The sequence below is a fragment of the Strix uralensis genome, chromosome 5 (assembly GCF_047716275.1).
Source record: "Strix uralensis isolate ZFMK-TIS-50842 chromosome 5, bStrUra1, whole genome shotgun sequence".
Taxonomy (NCBI): domain Eukaryota; kingdom Metazoa; phylum Chordata; class Aves; order Strigiformes; family Strigidae; genus Strix; species Strix uralensis.
In genome coordinates this window covers 4150500-4172191 of record NC_133976.1, presented here as the reverse complement: position 1 = coordinate 4172191, position 21692 = coordinate 4150500, and the positions used below count along the sequence as shown (strand labels likewise).

The 21692-nt window shown below is 42.7% G+C and overlaps 1 long non-coding RNA gene across 4 annotated transcripts in view; it reads right to left on the bottom strand.

The window, feature by feature from the left end:
* Nucleotides 1–21692, bottom strand: part of LOC141943936 (uncharacterized) — a 126313-nt gene that overhangs the window by 18738 nt on the left and 85883 nt on the right. For all 4 annotated transcript variants that reach the window (XR_012629101.1, XR_012629104.1, XR_012629102.1 and 1 more), the window contains exon 3: nt 6521–7861. This is a non-coding gene — a long non-coding RNA (uncharacterized LOC141943936). The remainder of the gene's footprint in view (nt 1–6520; nt 7862–21692) is intronic.

Genomic DNA, 21692 nt, shown 5'->3' with positions numbered 1-21692 from the left:
TGGATGGTGGGGATGAGGACTGCACAGTGCCTTTGCCAGCTTCCAGGCGGGCTGTGCCTCCGGTGGGCATGCAACACACACCCTCACCCCCACCCTACAAAAAAACCTTTATTTGGAGGCTTGCAACACAGCCCTCTCATCCTTTGTGGCACTCTGAAAGGAAAAGCAGTAGTAATGCTTCAGAAACCAGAGAAGGTCTGGGGTAAAGGTGCTGGATCATGACCGTAGGCAGCTCTGAAGGGTCTGGCTCAGGCCAGCACAGCCATGCTCCTGCTCACACCAACCAGCTGGTCTCATGGGGTGACAGCCAAACCAACGCCTGTTTGTCCTCTTTATGGCCACACAGTATTTGTTTTGGGGGGATATCGATCTAGCTCTTTATGGTCAAGACAAGGGAAAACTTTAGAGACAATGCTGCTTGGGCACCCAAGGCTTCTGGTAGCAAAGACAAAGCCCTTAAGAAGAAACAATGAACAGCTGTTTCACCCCCAAATTCCACCAAAACAACTATAGTAAGAAACAGTAGTTATGAAGAAACTTTGAGAAAAAGATAGGATAATGGAAAGCGGGGGGGGGGTGGGGGGGTGGGGAAGAAGACTAATAACTACGTTACTACTTCTGTCATTAATGGAAAACTGTTAATTTTTTTCATTTTCTCTGTAATGCCCTCTACAGACTTGCTGCATACATCGCTTCCCTGCAGTTTAAATGCCACAACAGAGTTAAAAAAAAAAAAAGAAATCACTTAAGTTATACTGGCATAACTCCCCCGTATAAAAACATTTTCATTTCTGAGTAAAATTGGCCTCCTCAGGTAATTTTCAACAATTTCTCAAGTGACACCAGAACAGACCACTCTTATACTGGAATAAAATATGCATCTGAGAAATTATACTATTAGCAGTTCAGTTTAAAACCTATCTTCAATCAATATAATTTTCCCAAACCCTGAAGAACTGAAGACACAGCACTTAAGGTAAGTGATACATCTAAGATTCAAGAGCACGTAATACTATTCTGTTCATATTTACAGGCTGTTAACACCACAGAGGGAATTACTGAAAGATGAGAATGTAGACTTGAAATAATACGGTGAAACAAAGAAATGGAAAAATTTAGGCCAAATATCAGGCAAAGCAAAATCTCACCATCAAACCTTGTGGAAAAGACTCCAGAAGATTGAAGTGGAAGGCCAAGTTCTTAGAGTATCTCTAGCCATAAACCGCAGGGAAAAAAAAAAAAAAAACACCAAACCCTTAGCAGAAAACATGTACTGGCAAGACGACGGTCTGGATGATCTAATGCACTTTCCATCTCTAACATCTATGATTCTGTAATTCCGTAGGAGCGCTTAGCAGAGGGCTGGCAAACTTTTGTAGCAACCCAATCGTCTGATTATTGTGTGATTAATCAAAGTGTTCAATTAAAAGGAGGTCCTTGTAGCTGGATGTTGTAGCTATGCCACGCCACTCTCGTTCAAAGTTGTGCATTACATTGCCAGTAGAGAGCCTGATCTGAATGGCAGGCGTGCAGTAATTACAGAGTTGTGAGTAGCTCTCCTAAACAGGCAAAACAGAATTTAAGTAATTAAAGAGACAATCATCATCTTTCTTGCAAAATGCCCTGGGTCAACTTTTGACAGCAGATTTGATAATAGAGTTCAACCCTGTAACATTTATGCATGCAAATAAATTTACTTATACGCACAAGTAAGCATTAGTGTGTTTGGATCTGTACTATACAGCATTTTTAACTATTTACTCTTGATTTGTGTGCTGAGAAAATCCTCCCTTAGGGTAAAATACCAGACTGTTTCTCAGATCACGTGCTTTGTTTGCTATTTTCACATTATTAGGTAAGCATACATGCAGAAAGAAGAAAGCGTAGAAGGAGATATGGCACGAGCACACCTTTTATGTTTAAAGCACGTGTATGAGAAACATGGATTGCAACAATAAGTTTAAGAATCAGGAAAAATCAAGAGAAAAAATGCAAAAGGAGCCACAAAATCTCCAAAGCAGAAGAGTAGAAGAAAGAGGCACATAGAAAGATAATCCTTCACAACGTGAAGAACTGTGCTGTGCCTGCTGGCAGCCCACTGCCTGAACCATGGTTGCCCTGAAATCTTCTTTGGAGAGTCAGGTTTTGGGGTGTTTTGCTGGGTTTTTTTTCCTGGCCAATGGAAATTCTATCCCAACTCTGATTAGGATGGGGTGTGATTTGTGAAATTATAGACAAAGGTAAATTTTGTGAGAAGTATGAACAGAAGAACAATCTGTGATGCTGTCTGAAAAAATGCCAATTCAATAAATGCCATAAGCCGATCAGGCTCTACAAATATTATTTCAGTACTATTTATTTACACTGATGACTAGAAATTTTAGTAAGGGATGGACTCCTCTTTACCACTGTACAATGTTATTAACCCTACTCTTAAGTACTTAGGGTCTGAACAGAAAACGGAAGTACAAAAGGAGTACATCAACTACTCATTGTACACAGATGCTCAAGTTAAATGCAGACACCTAACATCCAGAGCCAAAGGAAACCAGGGAAGACTGAAAATCAACAGATTGCTTGTTTTGGAGAACAAGGTTTCTTGCTTGAGCTCCACTGTGATTAAGAGACAGGAGAGGTGAGGTTTCCTGAACAGGTTGAACTGAACTTCATGCAGGTGTCACCAAAATGACAGTCCCACCTCCTCCTTTTCTTCCGGCCATGAGCTCCTGCTCCTTCCCCATCGGCACCAGCAGTCATGCAGCTAAGCAGTGAGCTGGATCAGTTCTAATTTTCCCAAAAGAAAAGAAAGGGAGAAGAAAAATCTAGTTTTTTAACCAGATCAGCAAATTGAGCTGGCTCACCCCAAGGCCACATGATCATCAGCGATGACCGTGGTAGAAGCTAACCTTGGAACTGGAATCTGCAGAGAGGTTCAATTCATCACGTACACTCTGGTAACACTAAAACCACACCAACTGCAAGACAACATGTAACCACCACGGGAATCCAAAAGTATGTCCACAGAAGATAGTATTGTCACCTTTAAATAGTAACCCCACGGTAAGAGCTCACCTGGGAAGCTGGGCACTTCTCCCCCTGCAGATCCCACCTCCTACAAAGTCCTCGAACCAGCAGACTTCAAGCAGAGCTTGGGCTGAGGCTGTTTTCTGCCCTCCCACTGGAGCTGGGCCAGCTCAGAAATTCAAAATTCACAAAGCCATAAAGAGAAAGCACTGGAGGGCAAGTATGACTCCATGAGAAAAAGACTCCCAGGAGACGGGGCAGAGCTCTATATTCTGGTCCCTTCTCCAGGAATTGCTCATGCCTACTGCACTGAAGATTAGATAAAATGTATACACAGCTCCTTTTATACTAAAGCTTGAAAAATACATCCTACGAGCTATGTAAATACACTTAAGAGCCAGTGAGAGCTCTGCCCTAACAGGAGAACAGCATATACCTACCTGTATTCTTGGAAATATTTTTATTTTTGGTGGATAGAAGTAAATCAAAGAGTAAAGCTGAGATCTTCACAGTTATGACTCACTTCTGCCAACCTCATGTTTTGGCAATAAAACTGCATATACACTCTCCCAGGAGCCTGTAATAACAGGTCATATGGGGAATCTCAGGTACCCGCTTAGGTCCTTGAAGTTACAATTCAGGTGCCCAAACTGTGATTAGAAGTTAAACACGCCTGCTAGCTTCCATTTATTGCACCAATGAACCCCGAACGTCACAGCACGGCATGGCAACAGTGCCTAGAGGTGGCCCAGTTTGCCAGCAGACATATGGGAAACAAGTGAGGGAATTAGACACCTGAGAGCATCGCACACAACTCTACCCTGAAAATGCACAGATAAAAGTGGCTTCTACTCACACCTCATGTTGCTGGTACACACACTTTTTCTTTTTTTTTTTTTTTTTTTTTAAATGTTGGCATTAGCACTCTAGTAGAGCAACGGAAGAGGAAGCGCTCCTCCTTTCCAGGTCCAATTTTGAGCTCACCATTTTGCATGTAAACTTCAGCTGCAAACTCTGCATTTGTATAGCTACAGGCCATAAAGAACTTAACTCTAAAAATGTACAAAACAAACAACAAGAAAAAGCCAACTAATCCTCTATACCTTGCCTGTGAACTTTTGCATGGGAATCCCTCAGAGACCAGCTCAAATGAACTCTTATCAAGTAACTGCATAGACCTAAACCACCACTGTGTTGGTTTGGTAGAAGACATCATATACACACCTGCACATCTGATTTCCAATTGTGTTAGCACTTTCCTTATATGCAGTTTATGGCTTGTGTTTAAAAAGCTACCATTTATGATAAAGGAGGTTTTTTTGGGGGTTTTTTTTTTTTGGTTGTTTGCTTCGTTTTTTACATAATCAAGTCCTTCACTAACTAACGTAATAAGCACTTTTCTGCTTCAGAGGGAAAGTGCTGTTAAACCTGCCTCCATGTGCTGCTTTTTGTCAAGATAATCTCAGAAAACACAGAAAAATGTAGTTTCTACACCATGTATTTTAAACTCTCTCTATCATTAGGTGACATTTTAAAAGCTGCAAGGAAATGCAGATACTACAAACATACATGTAAAAAAAAAATGTTATCAGGTTACAAAATACATTTTTTTCCATTACTTTGGGTGTGAACATCCCTGTGCACTGCATCAATGGTAACAGCCTGCTCCCCGAAACAGGTGATTTTCAAGAGCAGCAATTTCCCTGTCCCACAGGTGGGTAGTCAACAATGAACTGAACATCTAGGACTCCTCCTCCCTCAAACAGGGCGTGCTTGTAATTTCTTAGTAAATGAAATCGCTCCAGAGTAAGCCTGAGCAAATTTGATCCACTGCTTCAATACAGGTTTAACAGTTAACAATTTAGGAGCTATAAAAATTTGCAACTTCCTTTCTTTTTATCTGAAATGATAAGAAAACAATATTTTTTTTTGTTTTTTTTTGTTGCCTTTTTTTAAAAAAAAGTCCCTCCTGAGAACATATTGATAAGCTTATTGTTAAATAAATGATTTTCCATAGATATGCAGTTAATTTACAAAAACACTTGGCGAAAATCTAACTTTGAATATCTAATTCATATAACGTTCTCCTTTATTTGTTTAATTCAAGTAAAATATTTTCCTCCACCCTTTCCTTTTCATAGGCTTTTCACACCCACATAACAACCAAGTGACTCTTCCCTGACCCTGCCTCCCACGTCTTTTGGTACAACTGCTCGCTAGAAAGTCACCCTGTGCTTGAGCTCTTCTCCCAAGATCCAAAGGAAGCACTTAAGAAAAGGAAATCCAGTACAATGCTAAACCTTCCGGTTTTGGTTGTTTTGCCTTTTTTTTTTTTTTTTTTTAACCGCTGGGTTTATTTGCAGTTCTGTAGGGACGTGTGGTGTACAACTGCCCTCTTGGTTGCTGTTTTGGAAAAGAGGGAAAAAATATCCATGAGCGCCTCACTACAACTGCCGACTCAAGTGGGTTTGGGAACGCAAGGCATCCTGGTGTCACCTCCCGGTGTCACCGCCCAGGGAAGAACAGCAGCAGTGAATTCCTCCCTTCGTGGTGGGACAGTTAGGTCACAGCACCAGCAATTCCTACAGCTGGTGTCTGGAGGAAACCAGTCACTGAGCATGATAAATTCAATAATCACTATTCTGCTTTCCCCATCTTCTAATTATCTATGCATTCAAAACAATGTTCTGGAAATCCAAGAGCTACAGTATCATGTATCAGCATCCTTTCTAAATGGAAAACATAGTGATAATGCTGGTAAAGCGATGAAGGAAAGTTAAACAACACTATCCTCATTTTATTGACAACTAAGAATAAATAATGACTTGCTCAAGAAGCACCCCCTCCAAAAAAATCCCTCCCAAAACCAGTGGCAGAGTTGACAGCAGATTCAGGCAGCATAACTTCCAGACCTAGCTATGTCAGCCAACGTGATTCCTTCTAGCCAATAAAGTGTCAGTGATTTGGTTTTTTTGAGAAACCACTAACTGATAGCTTTTTTTCTTGTGATTTACAGAACCACTTAAAAATAACATCGTTTCTATTCTAGGCATATTTTAGGAGCGGTATCATTATATTTAATTCCAGGGATGGACATCTGATTTTCATGTGAAATTCAAGCCTGAAGCCTTGTTCATTCAGTGAAGTGTAACAGGAAAATTACAGCGTAGCTGTGACTCCAGGATGACACGATCCCGAAGCTGGAGGGCTGGCCCATCCCCTTCGCTTAGTACCAATGTTAGCAAAGGTTTGTAGGTTAAAGGTGGGAGGGAACAGCAACTTCAGATTGTTTTTGCTGACCTGATTGACAAAGTTTTCTCCCTTACTTACAGACTCCTAAACTGTGGCAGGCCAGCTAGTGTTTTCTGTAAAAGCTGCTCCAGTGAAAAAATGAATACACCTTGCCACATTCAAAAAGCTGTTAAAGAGCTTTCTTTCAAATCACATTTAGCAAGATACCATCTCAGCAGTGAAAATGAGAAGTACATAAACTTACCAATGCATTATTGGGAGAAGCATCAGAAATAAAGTTTAGGTGTTATTCAGTAGTCAGCACCTCAGCTCCTTCCTGGCACAAAATAAATCCCACAGGCTGCAGGTATTAGAACCGTCTCTCCTTTGCTAGTCATACCCGTACGCTCACAGACGTCTTCTGAATCTGCCACCAACAAAAGAAACCACAGTAAGACTGCTTCCCTGATGCTTCATAACTGAGTCAGTAGGTCAACAATTCCTTCGGTTTAGGAGCCAGACCAATTCCCTTAAACACCCCATTTTTTTTCTGATGGAGAAGCCAACTGCCTCCTGCCAGTGGCAGCCCATCTGCTTCCAGAACAGAACCAAACTGCTCCAAACCACCACCTTGTTTTGGCGCAGACATCCGTCCTGACGCAACTCCATTTTGTCTCTCACGTCTGGGAAAAACCACGAGAAAATACTTACAATTGAAAAGACAGTCAGGAAACTGCTCCTTGTGCACCTTGCACGCTGCTGCCGGCTCTCAGCCCACGTTCTCGTTTCCCATCCCCGAGATGGAGTGGCATGAGGAGAAACACCTCCCGTAATACCCCAGTCTGCCTTGTTCCATGCAAGCATAGAATATCCTGCATGTGCATTTCAGGCGCACTGCTCAAACAAAGAGAAAGCTCAGAAGCTGCTATCCCTCTTCCCGATCCATGACTCAAAACGTCTGGTTGAAAATTGGTTTCGTAATAACCCTTTAGTACCACCTACTCACATCACAGAGTGATTCTTGCAGCAAATGCACAGGAAATCACCAGCGAGTGCCAATGGAGCTACTATTCCAAGAACTAGCTCTTTCGGTTATTCCTTCATCATTTGGAAACGGAGATGCTTTTACTTTCCCTATCGCACAGGATATATTTTTTTTTTAAGAAGAGCTTTTAACTATGATCCTGTAAAATACTTCGCTGATAAATCACCAGCTGAAAACTTGCCCACTGTAAAAAAAAAAAAAGAATTTCACAATACTCATTCCAGAAAATACAGTAACTCCTTTCTGGAAATAACTCACTGGACAAAAATCAAAAGGGCAGAATTAATTTTCAGAGACAGTTTGCATCCTGCAGAGCACACAAAGACAGTATAGTCAGCCACGTGCCTTTCTGACCACCAACAGCAGACCCCTGACTCACCCAACCACAAGATGAGTCGCTATGAATGATTTCCTCTTCTTCCACACTCCCCCGGGGTGCTCTGTGCCACCGGCATATCCTGAGCCTAATCCTGACTTTGATGGAAATTCCAAAACTCATCTCGGAAGGCTGTGGCCACCAGCTAACGATGCAGCCATCTGCTAGCTCCTGCTTTGAGTCACCTGTCAGCAATACAAAAGGAAATTACTCAGCAGCAAGCACGTGGAAGCCCACTGCTACAGTCTCTTGTGGACCCCTTACAGGAATACAAAATTCTGGAGCACTCAAATCACCCTGGAGAAAAAGTGTTCTATTCTCTAGCACTCACATTCAAAAAGGTGAAACTTGGTTGAAAAAATGTAAGAATAAATGACAGGACCGCAGACAGGGAGCATTTCGGCTGGGTTTTCAATGCCAGCATCACTGAAGCTGCCATGGAAGGGGGGACAAAAAAAAAGAAGACATTTCACAAACACTAGACCTTCACTGTGCGTGACAAGAAAAATAATTAAAACAACTGAGAGAACTAATCTGTGGCTGCTTAGGAAGTTAACTCTTCGAAGGAAGTGATTAAGTAAGAGAACAAAAGCAAAGTGTTATGTTTATCAAACAAGTAAACTTAACACACGAGAGTGCTTACTCATGTAAGTAAAGACTGAGCACTGTCACAGCCCTCCCCACAGGCGCAGGTTCACATGGGGCTGGGATCTTATTGATTATTAAGCAGTTATTCTTTCAAAGAAATAAATCTTTTAAGAAATACGAAGCACTGCTTTGCCAAAATGCCAAACGCTATCAGAAAGGCAGCCACAATGTCCTGTGCCTCTTTATGAAATGCCCTTGATCTAGCTCCTATTCAGGACAAAATTCACAAGAATTTTCCTGAGAAGACCTGATTAACCGCTACGGTATTTACAAATTCAGTCCAGCAACAGTCATTTTTTTGTTTAATCACAAATTACACAGCTCACAAATTCAGCCCTCCGAAACAAGACTCCAAACTTCTCCCAAAAAATAGCAGACGAACAGAAGACAGTTAGTATACACGACACTTTGAATCTTCAGGAATTTCACAAAAATTAATTAATACTAAAGATTTAATTGTCTAACCTGCTTCTGCATGCAGAAAGAGCCAGACCTGGTGCCTCTACAGTGGGGGAGGGAGGCACTTCTTGTTCCTGTTTCGTACTTGACTTTTTTTCCTGCGCAGGAGATGATCTAATTATTCAACGTGTCAGTATATTGCTTCACCCTTTCTCGTGTGTCTCCTTACATTAACATAATTTAACAATTCAGCTCATTAGAAAGGAGACGAGGAACAAAACAGCAAATTGTCCTTAAAAATCAATCACAAAGGCAGGAGTCTTCCCACATTTTGCCCTGTACCTATCCGAAACTCTACAAGAGCACACAACCAACGACGCTGAATGTAAACCAGCAACAAAGCTCCCTAAAACCAGTCCTCACGCCGCTCAGATGTAAGCATACCTGTTCAAGACACAAGCTTGATCGGTGAGCTCCGCAAAGGAGTAATTTTGGGTCCTGCCCGATTAAGAAGGGAAAGAAACTCCCAAATGACAGCCCTTTATTGTTCCCAAACGTGCTGATGCTCAGCTGCAGGCACTATTGGTGAGAGGGGGCTGATGGATCTCATGTATAATAATTGGGCATGGGTGATGAAAGCGAGGGATCAAACCACATAAGGCTGCTACCGATCGACTTGAAATGGATCTGAAAAACCCTGAAATCCAAATATAACGTGTACGGTACCTGCATTTGCATATGTAGGATGCCAGCCGAAGTTTCCGAGCCTTTTTATCAAATGCCTTTTTTACAGCAAAGAGCCATTTCAGCAGATATGGATTGGAGAGATATTCTTGTGTTTTAAACCTTGCCTTGAATTACTACGACAGGTTTGCTCACGAATTAGCTTGAGCAGAGTCCCCATGGCATATATTAAAACCACCAGCTCTTGGGAAACATTTCTTCAGCAAGTTTTGTGTATAATCGCGGTGCCTATATATAAACCTGTTTACGACTATTTCTAAAGAAGAGCCCGTTCTGAAGCAGCTCCTTTATTGTGATCGAACATGCTGGATTCGTTCCCAGTTAGGGCTTATATAAGGCCTTCAAGGAAGTAGAAACTTATTTTGTACGAAAGCAAGCCAGTATAGTAGTAGGTGCAACGGAATTATCCTGTTACACATTAAGTTTTACTAATAAAAGACCTGCATTGCAGTCATAAAGTCAAATGCTGCATCCCACTAGTACAAACAGTCAAATATTTCCTGCCATAAAATCAAAACCTACCCAGCCGAAGGAAAGACAACAGGTAGAAAGCATCTGCTTTTTCGGTATAAAGACATCACACTCCTTAAGATAAAAACCATGTAGGAGCTATAACGGCTCATCTTCATCGCTTGCCCAAGTCTGATTCAACTTTGGTTAAAAAAAAAATAAATAAATAGTAAAATAGAGACAGACATTCAGAAGACAACCATTTTCAAATGCATGATGTAAACATTCTCAATGTTTGGGTGGTTTTTTTTTTTTTACAAATCTGTTGTTGGTATTTTTGGTCTTCTGAACAGATCACTCCACTGGCAGGTACAACCACTTTGTCTAATAAATAACAGAGCTTTCTGAACTGTCTTCCACGGTATTTCCGCGTTCGATTGTTCTCGTGGCCTCTGTCAGGAGGGCTCACACCCAGGTGTGCCTGCAGGGACGGCTCATCCAGGAACCCTTGTGAGGATGCAGCACAGGCAAGCCCGTCCCGGGCCTGGTTCCCACAGCCTCACACAGGCCCCTGACACCACTCCAGTGAGATCTACGCTTCTCAGGAGCACCAGGTACTGTCAAGCCACACCAAACTTGGACTCAGTCTTTAGGACCAGAAGCTGGGTATGTGACCAGGTCTTAAAACTCAAGGGCTTGTACTCAGAATAAAACCACCAAATTGATAAACTGTAGCATTATGTGCTTTAAAATAGAAAAAAAAAAAAAAAACAAACCAAAAAAACAAACCACAAACCAACACCATCCCCCCGCCCAACCAACAGAAACCCAAACAACAAAAAAAATGTCCACTGAAGAAAAATTAAAGGTTGTGAATAATGTCTTCTGGTGGTCTTTGTGCTGCACAGAGGAGGCCTGGTCTAAGCGCCCTGCAGTGTTGGTGCAGGGAACCTGCCTGGGCTAAAAACATCCCCGTCTTACGTGGGCTGGGAGGACAGCATGGTTCCCTGAGTGGGTGCAGTTAGTACACACACAGCCAGTGAGACAAAAATACCCACTTCAGTGTCATGTAGGTATCTACATCCAAATAAATCAATCGGTCTCCACCTGATTAGTACATGCACTTTCCACAGCACTTCATCGACAGCGCCAGGGCTTTTTTCCCCTCAGCTATGTCCCATTTTGTGTTACCACACGGAAGCAGTTCAAGGACTAAACCAGATGCAAACTAAACCTGCTCTTAAGATTAAAGTGTTATAGGACTGACCTTGTGAACCCTTCTGAAAGGTGAGGCTGAGGTACCCACAACACCGAGTTCCAGCACAAAGCACTACACTAAAATTTTCTTTGGAAAATATGGTCGGAGATGCTACTCACCCTTCTGCACCTTCCTATTGCTAAGTCTCTTATCTGGGTAGTTGGAGACATGTTCTGCTTTCTCCTCCTATCCCCCCACAGCCTAGCAGTGTGCTGCAATTTTGGTTACTATACGTTTATGAGGAGAGTGGTGACCTCTCACCCTCTTTCTGAATCATGCCGCTACTCACAAAGACATCAAAGACTCAGAGTGAGAGAATATGCAAGAGCAGCTTGACACTTACCCTACAGAGAAAAGGACTTTTCTGAGCGTTTGGAAGTCTAGGTTTTGATTTCTTTTCTTAATCCTCTTTCTGCATTTTATCCAAGCTGTATAAGCAGACCTCAAGTTAGGACAGCTACACTTCTAGCATTTAATACTGGCACACTTTTTTTCTTCCCACTTAGCTTGCTGGCAATTCCTAGATGTTTAACTCTTCTTATTCCTTCTACAGGCATCTTCTGTTTTAAGTTTCTAATTCCAGCATTGGCAATGTCAGGGTTTTTTAGATTTCATCTCATGGGCTTGCACACAGGCAGCATGCAGAGAAAGTCTGGAGCTGTAGGCACCGACAGGAATGGCTGAATTCTGACCCTGGCATGAAAAGGATGACTTGAGGGGCATGTGAAGCAGTACAGCACTGCTCTCCTGACTTACTCTGGTAGCTACAGCAGATGGATCACATAATCCAATCCAAGCAGCCAGCAACTTTCTTGGTAATAAGAGAAAAGGACACGATGACCTCTAGGTAAAAATCCTAGGAACAGCAAGTACACATAAACATCAACCTGAGCAACTTTAATTCTGCGCCAGAGCTTGAACTGAAGATAACAGTAAAGACAAACACCCAAGACAGATTTAATTCAGACTGTAATTCACTGCATATACATGCCAAATTGTGGCATAAACCTCATGCCTTTTAACACTCCTCATTGTAAGGCCTAGTCTTATCTTGGTGATGAATGTAGGTTTTTTAGAAAGGTTTTTGCGCCCTTTGTAATTTTGGTGCAGCTTTCCTTAGCAGAGAGGAAGCTGGAAGTACTTCAGGTTACTAGCTGGGGTGGAGTGTGTCCTAGTACTGATCTACAAATACAGGGCATCTCATAACAGGGCTCGTTGACGAATTGTTGCACGACTACAGACAAGCACGTTATTGTTACCTCCCTCTCCCTTCCTCCCTAAAGCAAGGGTGTTTTAACGTTAGATTTATTTTGTTTGCAAAGTTGATTCAGTTCCTCAAAGGGGAGGTAATACCAGCATGAACTCTCTTTTCTTGGTATGAAGGTACAGACCTCTTAAGTTGAACATATACTTTATATAATAGACTGGAAAATTCCCTGTCCCTCTTTCTGATTAACAAATCCTTGGAGAACTCAATTCCCCAGCACTCAGAAAACCTGACAGGGTAGCATGGGCCATAAATATTCATTTTCTGCCCAAAACAAGGGAGCATTTCAGAAATGACAAGTACTGGGAGGAAGCTGGAATTGGGGAGGGGGGGGGAATCTCCTTTATTTTGAGTGCTCTTAGTTTATACCACTAGATGGCACGTTTGAAACTCCTGGCACCTCAGTGAAATCACAGCAAAGTCTGCACCGCACCATGTTTATCGTGCTAGCCTCGCCTGGGATGGAAAAGTACAGGTAAAATGATACCTCAAGAGCCAAGGAACTGAGATACGCAGAGAACGGTGTAAAAACGTGCCCATGCGGGAAGGCAAAGTAAGTCAGTACACTGAGAGCAGGACTGCCAGGAGGATCTAAGTGCCAGCACTTCTAAACTCTGACCTCGGTGGCCTTGGTAAACCACTTTATATCTTGGGAGAGGATCTGAGTGTGTGTGCTGGAGAAGGAGTTGAGACAAGAGGGAAATGGGAAAGGAGGACTCGAACCTTCGGAGGTACAACACTGCCTTTCACTGTGAGCCGAGCAACGTCCCGCTCTCCACAGATCCCCGAGAGCTCAACAGACATAAAAACCATTCGCAACCTCTCCCAACACATGAACTGATAGGAGGGAGAGCATTCAGGGCATGACCAAACAACAGGGGAAGATTCAGAAAACCCCCAACATCATGTTTTGCCGTTGCAAGATCTAGGTTTTGCAAAAGGGTCAAGCACTTCCCGTCCCACAGACCCAAGCGTTCCACAGCAGATAAGCAAACACGCAGCAGCCCATGACCCACTGAGTCAGCTTCATGGGCAAGTCCCCTCTTAGGCTGGACACGTTTTGTAGTGTACCTAGCTGTGCCCCGCTGTACTGGCCTTGGCAGGGATGCCAGCATTTGGCAGCACCACTTCCTTTAGGCTTCTTGCTTGTTCTTGCTGCCAGTTCCTTAATTTAACTCAACCCACTTTAAAAGTGCATTAGCACAAGCATGTATCCGCCCCAACTAACATTCCCTCAAAAAAGAACAAGTCAGTTCAGCACCAATGTAACGATCGCGGGCGCTCAGAGACGGTACTTGTCATGGCATCGCACCCCACATTCCCTGTGTGTGCAGTTTCAATAGACAAGGATTAACAATTTACTATGAGCGCTTCAACACCTGACTCAGTGCTTGGAACCAGCATTCATGTCAATGGAAAAATAACTGTCAATGTAAACTGGAGAAGGAAAGAAATTTTGTTGATAGACCCCCAAGGGCAATGGCAAAGAGTGCTCCTTGTCTCAGTGGAAGAAGAAACACCACTTTCCCCCTTCCAAGAAAGGACAGCTCAGCCTCAGCACTGCGGCAAAATAAATTTGTTTTCATTTCTTTATGTAGGATTCAGATCTGTAAAGATGCCTGGAACTAACTGGCAGAGACACGAACTGCCCGCACCATCACCAGCTTCACTGAAGGACCAAAACGCATTCCGGAGGCGGCACGGAAAGCTTGCTGTAGCACCATGCATCCTAGACTGCTCTTTGGGAATTTTGCTCTTTCCTGATCCATCAGTCTGGCACTATTTGTGTATTTATGTATTCATGTTTACATAGTATCAACCTGCTAGGCAAATATTCCTCCAGATGCACCAGAGTACATTTCTGTGTTGACGTCTACAGACTCTGCAGACATCAACACACGGCAGTAGTACCCTGCAGAAGTACTGCAGCAAGGCCTCTGTTTTCAATGTACAAAAACAACTCAAGAGAAACTGATTTCAAACATAATGATGTAATAACCTCACCTGAATCTTTCCAGCCCCCTTGGGCCCGCGCTTTGGATGCAGCTCTGCTCCTACAAGGACACGCCAATGCAGAGATGCCAGCAGTTTGGGGAGGACTACGGCAGTTACTACAGTTTGAGCTCAGTTTTCGAAGCTACCAAAAGGAATGGCTGTAGGCTGTCCCAAAATGCAGGTTTCCACTGGATGATGCTGAACCTCTTCCAAAATACGCATCTACCATGTATTTTGACTGCTTTTAAATGAGAACCGCAAGTACTCCCGACGGAGAAGTTAATTTCTCAGTGTAATTACAAGCTCTACTGCAAAATTTGGTGGGGGGGGAAAAAAAATGGCAGATATTTATAAATTAAAATCCTTGGAATTCTGTTCCAGATTTTTTTCCTAAGCCAGTGACACCCCCCATACACTGTGTCCCAACTGGAAGCGAGGAGGAGGCTTGACAAGTGGGATTAATCTCACTTCTATTTAAATACCTGCAGCATAGATGTTGGTATCTGAGTTAGTCACAGGGAACCCCTTTACAGTCAGTGCAGAGAAACTGTCACTTCCATGACGTGATTCATCTGACTTAGTCCAGACAGTTACTTGGGATGTTTTCCCTCACAGAAGGGAAGCTGGGAACTTCGCAGCCCTGTCAGATGAGTAACAGTGGTATCAATTCTCAAATGCTGCTTTAAGCTAACTGTAAAAAGCGATACGGAAAATGGGAGCTTTTTGATAATGGCTTACGGTGCAGACTTTTCTCTTAACTACTTATCCAAGTGGAAAAACACAACTTAGAGTGTTGCCTCCTACAATTTTCGTTCAAGAATTCTCTTACTCAAATTTGCAAACTAAATTTTGCAGCACTGGCCTCGTACACAAGAGGTGGACGAAGAATTTGGGCCAGTGTGCAAAGTGGAAGTCACCGATCCATTTTCACTCTTTAAAGTAAGTAATTTGAAAGCAAACACAGTAACCTAAAGAGCAGAAAGTGGATTTCATCATGCAATATCCTTCTACCGTAACAAAAGGATGTTTATGAGGAAGGTTATAGTTAAGGGCAAGATGTTCAAAGTGCACCACTAGCTCCGGACTGTATTTCCCACTTATGTTAACCACTAAGTCTCCACCTCAATGCCACAGACATCATGTTTACTGCCTCAGGTTTACACTTCTGGAGAGGACACGGTCGTGGAAGCAGCTCTTCTTGCGAGGAAGACGAAATGGGCACTGAAGCAGCTTCTCTAGAGTACCAAAGGGCTAAGCTCTCCTTGTACAAAAAGCTGACTGCAAAGAGGATGGATGCGAAGGACAAGTACAAGGATGTGGCTATTAATGAGCAGAGTTGAAACCTGTGACGTTGCTCTGGCTTCTACAGCACTGCTTCATTTGATATATCTGATCTGGAAACTCCCTGGCCAACCAGCCTTTTTCTCAGCATAAGAAGAGTTAGCAGAAAGCGTTTCTTTAACCTCACTGCCCTTGTCGATCTCCTCCTCAGCAGACAACCACATGTATATAAACAGCTTTCTGAAGAAACTGGAGAGACCAAAGGGATCACTTCTGCGGAAGTAACGTGAACTCCTCACACTCGAGTGCCTGTCCTGGGGGCAGTGGTACGCGCCTGACTATGCCCAGCTGCAATCTGCCTGAGCTGGACCTCCGCCTGCAAGAGGCGGCGATCCTGTATACAGCACTGCTCCCCATGCTAAGACTAACCTCAGAGGCATCACAGTAACTTCCAAGACAGCAGAGGGTTTTTCATTTCAGAGCTCTATGCTGCTGATGCAGAATCAGACCTCAAAAATATAAAAGTAACTCATACAGCTTTTAGTTCTCTTTTAATTATTTATCCCCATCTACATAAACAGACCCACTCCACTCTCACCACACTTGTAACTAAATTACTGTATTACGGTAGATTAGCAGCTTCTTCTGCAAAACTGGTGGTATACGATTGGCTGCCAGGAAAAGTCAACATCCTTGGTCAAAGAGCATCTAACAATTAATATACTTCATTTAGCTCCCACCAATGATGTCACCAAGAGCAAAGTACAACAACAGAACTGACAGCCAGGCGGGATGGAGCTTTTTGCAAGTATTGTTCGAGCGACAATCAAACAAACCCCTCATTGTTTATCTGCCTGTGGAAGTGGATGGCACACAAACAGCTACCTACGTGTTTCTCTACACATACTGGGAGATGCTCGGGCAAATTCATCACTGGAAGAGAACACATCCAACAGACTGCAAGCTGAATCATGTAAATTTGGGTAAAGAGAATCCCATTAAAGAAGCAAAATTAAGTGTATCAGATGAAAGATTTCATTTCTAAAGCCAGTGCCTAAACAAAAAATTCAAGCTACTTCGAAGACATTCAGGTCATTCAGACAATTATTTTAAAATGGCAGAGAAAGACAGTCTGATGATCCATGTATGGAAATAGGAGCCAGAAGCTCTGAATCATTCATAACAACACTTAGCAGTTATATCATCTGCAGATCTCAAAGCTACTCCGCAAAATGGATATGAATCGCTGGCACCCAACCGCGGCTCCTCTGCAGTTGGTTGGCATCACACCGCTGCACCAGGAGGCCTGGAGAGCAGGAGGGTGCTTTCCAAACAGCAGGCAGTAATTACAGCTTTTCTCCCTGTTTATCCACCTACCTACCTGCAATTCTAATTCAGCATTTCCCATGGCTGACAGTTATGGCTCTATCAGATCTTCCTCTGCACAAACGCAGGAGAAAAAGAAGTCTTCATTCAATTCTGTGACATCTCTGGCAAATCTTGTTTTTTTAGAGTCAAAGCTGCTTGAAGGAGCTGTGTTTTATTCTGATCTCCAACAGCTGGATGGACTTGGTGTTGTATCTGAGAGTATGCTACTCTCATACTTAAGAGTAACTCGGGGTTCAGCTGAACACACCTTTCCCACCTCTACATCCCTGTGCTGTTTGTCCACAGTCACATTTACAGACTGAAGCCCTTAGATATACTTTGCAAAAAAAAGGAGGCTAATGCACAGAGAAAAGAAGTGATGTGCTGAAATAACAGAATGGCTCTCAACGATAACAGCAGGCTCCGCATCGCGGGAGCTCTGGCTTTCCACCTGATCCCCTCAGTGTCGCTACACCCAGTCTGAACATTTGTTTTGAGATCGCAGATGATTCCCACAAAGTGTCTGCGCCCCAACAACTCTCTGCTATTGCACAATGGCAAGAGCTGTTTCAAAGGGCAGAAGTGCAGGTCTGAAGGGCTATTTGCCTTTAAATACCTTGTTAACAACACTACATTGCTATTATCTGTCACTATTTCTGCAGCTACCTGTTACAGCTGTATGGTTAAGAATATAAGTAGCTCTAACTATGGGGCAGGTACCTGTTTCCACATTGCTTCAACGCTCCCTTTAGCCAGCCCTGTTCTTGCTGTGCCTGTGTGCCAAGTAACAAGGGCATCAGCTGTTGTGATCAACTGTCCACAGAAGATCAGAAGTACTGCACACTGAAACCCTAAGCAAGCGTAAACCCTGGTGTCCTGCAGATGAACCTCCATGATAGGATACATTTCTCTGAACTATCAATATGGCAGACATGCAATTAAAAAAAAAAAAAAAAGGGAAAAAAAATATCAAGAAAAAAGCTGCTACCGAAACCTTGTCTGTATTTCTGCTGGCTGTGAAAGCCTCGGACACTAGCAGTTTAAGTTTCTTCTGCACTGTCCATCCCTCAAGAAGTTTTACTACATATTAGAGGTCCAACTTAAACCAACATATGAGAATACTTTCTAATGAAGCCTTGATTCACAGCCCATTTTTACTAGCTACCACTATGATTAGTGTAAGATTAAAACCTTACATTATCTCAGCTGCACCTTTTTACCTCTATTTGACCCCACAACTAAATTATAATCCAGGGTTTTAGATACCCTCTCTTTCTTTCCACTCCAGCAATGGGATGACAGAACGAGAAGCACAATTCCTCTGCAGGTTGAGGATGAATTAGGAGGGACAAAGATTTTATTGAAATTGGAAAATGACTGAGATTTGTCCTGGTTTCAGCTGGGATAGAGTTAATTTTCTTCCTAGTAGCTGGTATAGTGCTGTGGTTTGGATCTAGGATGAGAATAATGTTGGTAACACACTGATGTTCTAGTTGTTGCTGAGCAGTGCTTACGCTAAGTCAAGGCCTTGACAGTTTCTCACCCCACCAGCGAGTGGCTGGGGGGGCACAAGGAGTTGGGAGGGGACACAGCCAGGACAGCTGACCCCAACTGACCCAAGGGATGTCCCAGACCATATGGTGTCATGCTGAAAAACAAAACTGGGGGGAGCTGGCTGAGGGATGGCCCGCTGCGTGGGGACTGGCTGGGCTCTGGTCAGGGGGTGGTGCATCACGTGTTTTGTGTATTTTTATCATTATTTTTTTCCCTACCTTTTCTGGCCTATTAAACTGTCTTTATCTCAGCCCACAAGTTTTACCTTTTTTCTGATTCTCTCCCCCATCCCAGTGGGGGCTGTGTGGTGTTTAGCTGTCTGCCAGGTTAAACCACAACAGATTGCCCAGGAAAATACAGACTAAACCCATTGGGATAAATGAGATTCTATCTTGTAAATCTGGTTTTGGCAGCAGGGTCCTCATTTTTATATAAAACTTTGTATCTCACCTCCTGAGAGTATTCTGTAACATAGAAGTTGCCTTGTAAATGTATGTGTTTGAGATATTTCTCCCAGTAATGCCAACATCATATAATGAAGCTACAATGACTTCAAAGGAAGAGGCTGCTCAGGGTAAAGCTGAAAAACATTTCTTGTCACCCAGACAAATTTTTATGAACTTGCTCAAGCAGAATAATTTTTAATATCATCTTCTCCAGGCATGCCTTCAAAGAGAAGCAAAGCTGCTGCCCCTCAACACTAAGCTGCAGAGAAAACCATTTCCTGGTCAAGTCCAGCTTGTGCCAAGATACTACTCAGCCAAGCCGTAGTGCCAAGTAGTGCCGAGAACTGCAACTCACAGCAAGGACCAATTTTAACAAGCACAACTTCCTGCTTTTCAAGGGGCTTATCTGAATTCCTCCTCTTCCAAATTTGCTAGATATTTTTAAGATTTGTCATATATTTCTTTCCTTCAATAACTATACCCATGTTTCTCCACTAGCCTCAGCCAATACCCAGGAATTACTCTCTCCTGCCCTTAGCTCTGTTAGTTACACAAAAATTTCAGTCTCCCACTTCCTTCTCAAGCCCATCATTTGTGTCACATTATTTTAATTTCAAGTATCATTTAAATTCAGCAATAACGGTCCTTAGTCTTCACTGGCAGTACTTAGACTTCTTGAAGTCACTCCATTATGTCTAAACATGAAACCAGGAATTCAATTTTTTAAAAGGTATATAAAAAATTTTTGGTAATTATTTTATTGTTCTTCTTTCAGTTCATAGAGGAATTTCAAAAATAAATGTTACTAAAAATTAAGGCCCCAATGGACAACATCTTAATGTCATGTGGATTAATGACATACCTAAAATGCTTTGCTAGATAAGGACCTATCAGGAGGTCTCTAATGCTTCCAGCAATTCCAGCGAAGTCCAGCTAAGTCCAGTATAAAACACATCTCTGAAATCCCCTGAAAAGGGGGAACTTGTGCGTCCTCCTGCCATTCACACTCTCCTACCTCTGTGCCAACTCTAGCACTCAGTTTGCAGCCATCCGACTGCACAAATCCTGCCCCCAGCACAGGGTCCAAGCCCGGGTTAAGGATAAAGAGATGGGGCGATGTGGACTCAGGCCTCATTAAGGGGACGGTGAAGATACAGCCTAAGCAACCAGAAAAGAGAAAGGTTACGAAGGGAACACAGAAATACAGATGTGGCCAGATGAGCTACAGTCTGTCCGGAAGAGGGCAGTGACAGAAAGCAAGCTTGTCCTAAAACCACCAGCCCACAGCAGAACAGGCAACCTTGCCTAGACAGAGAACGCTGCATCACCATCATATTAAAAGATGAAAAAAGAAAAAAAGGCCATTAAAAATATATTGAAGTATAAATTTTTCCAACAAGGTTCATTAATGATGCCCACTGATGTTGAAAACAAACAGGCAGGACGCACATCAAGCATGGTCATTCAAAACTCAGCTGTCTCACACCATCAGGCTTCTTGAACTGACTCCTGAGCTGCAACCAGAGTCTCAGCGAGGAGTCACAATACTGAAATAACTTACAAGTTAAAGGCATATTTGGTACATGATGACAATCAATACAGGGATGATCAGTTGAAAGAATCCCATTAATGCTGTGTCTGATCTTCCCTTTATCCTCTTAGCCTCCATCACTCAAACATACACCTGCTTTTGGAAAGAATTTATTACTTTTAACGACAAGCGTGACTGAACAATTTTCATAGTGTTGACTGGTAGCCTTAATTCTGCCAGGCATTTTTTCACTACAATGACTAAACAGTCACACTACTTTGAAAAATTTTATTTCCAGCAATGTTACCAGGTGAATGCCAGAGACAGCTGATCCTACTCCAAGTAGGAGGTTGGACTGGAGACCTCCTGAGGTCCCTTCCAACCTAAATTATTCTATGATCCCATGAGGCAAGCATCATGTTAGAAAAATCCATGCAGGCTTGTTCATGTTTTTTGAGTCTCATGACAGGGAAGAAGGAGGGAAAAAAAAAAGAGTAATAAAAAAAAAATCCAAAAACCGCACCACCCACAAAACAACAAACCAACAAATTCTCTGCTGCCAAAAGGTACAGAATTGGGTGGCAGCAAAAAGGGACCTAGCAACTTTAATTTATTCTGGTAATGCTTCAAACTTGTCTATACTTCTCTGAAATTATTTTCATCTTGGGATCTGAAAATTCCTTACACCCCACTTGTTCCATTTCATAATACCATTTATGTTCACACATCTATAAGCAAAGTCACTCTGGCACAGTCAGTGGTATCTTATTTATTTCCCTGTGAATGTCTCTTTGAAAAGAGTAAGCATATAGAGCAACCAGGCAAGTACTACTAAAGAAAGGTCACCCAAAAAAGGCAGTATGTTCTTTATTTACTATCCACATTTGAGTGTTTAAGTACGAGGGAAAATTTGACTATGTACTTCCGCCCAACCGCACTGCTCTTAAGTCGTCATATTCCCCAGAGTTATAGTGCAGACTTTTGGTCAGTCCTAATTCTGTTTTCACCCAACTTCAGTTTAGCCTCTACTTCAGCCTCCTCCAACCCACACACTTACATGTACACTTCACTTGTT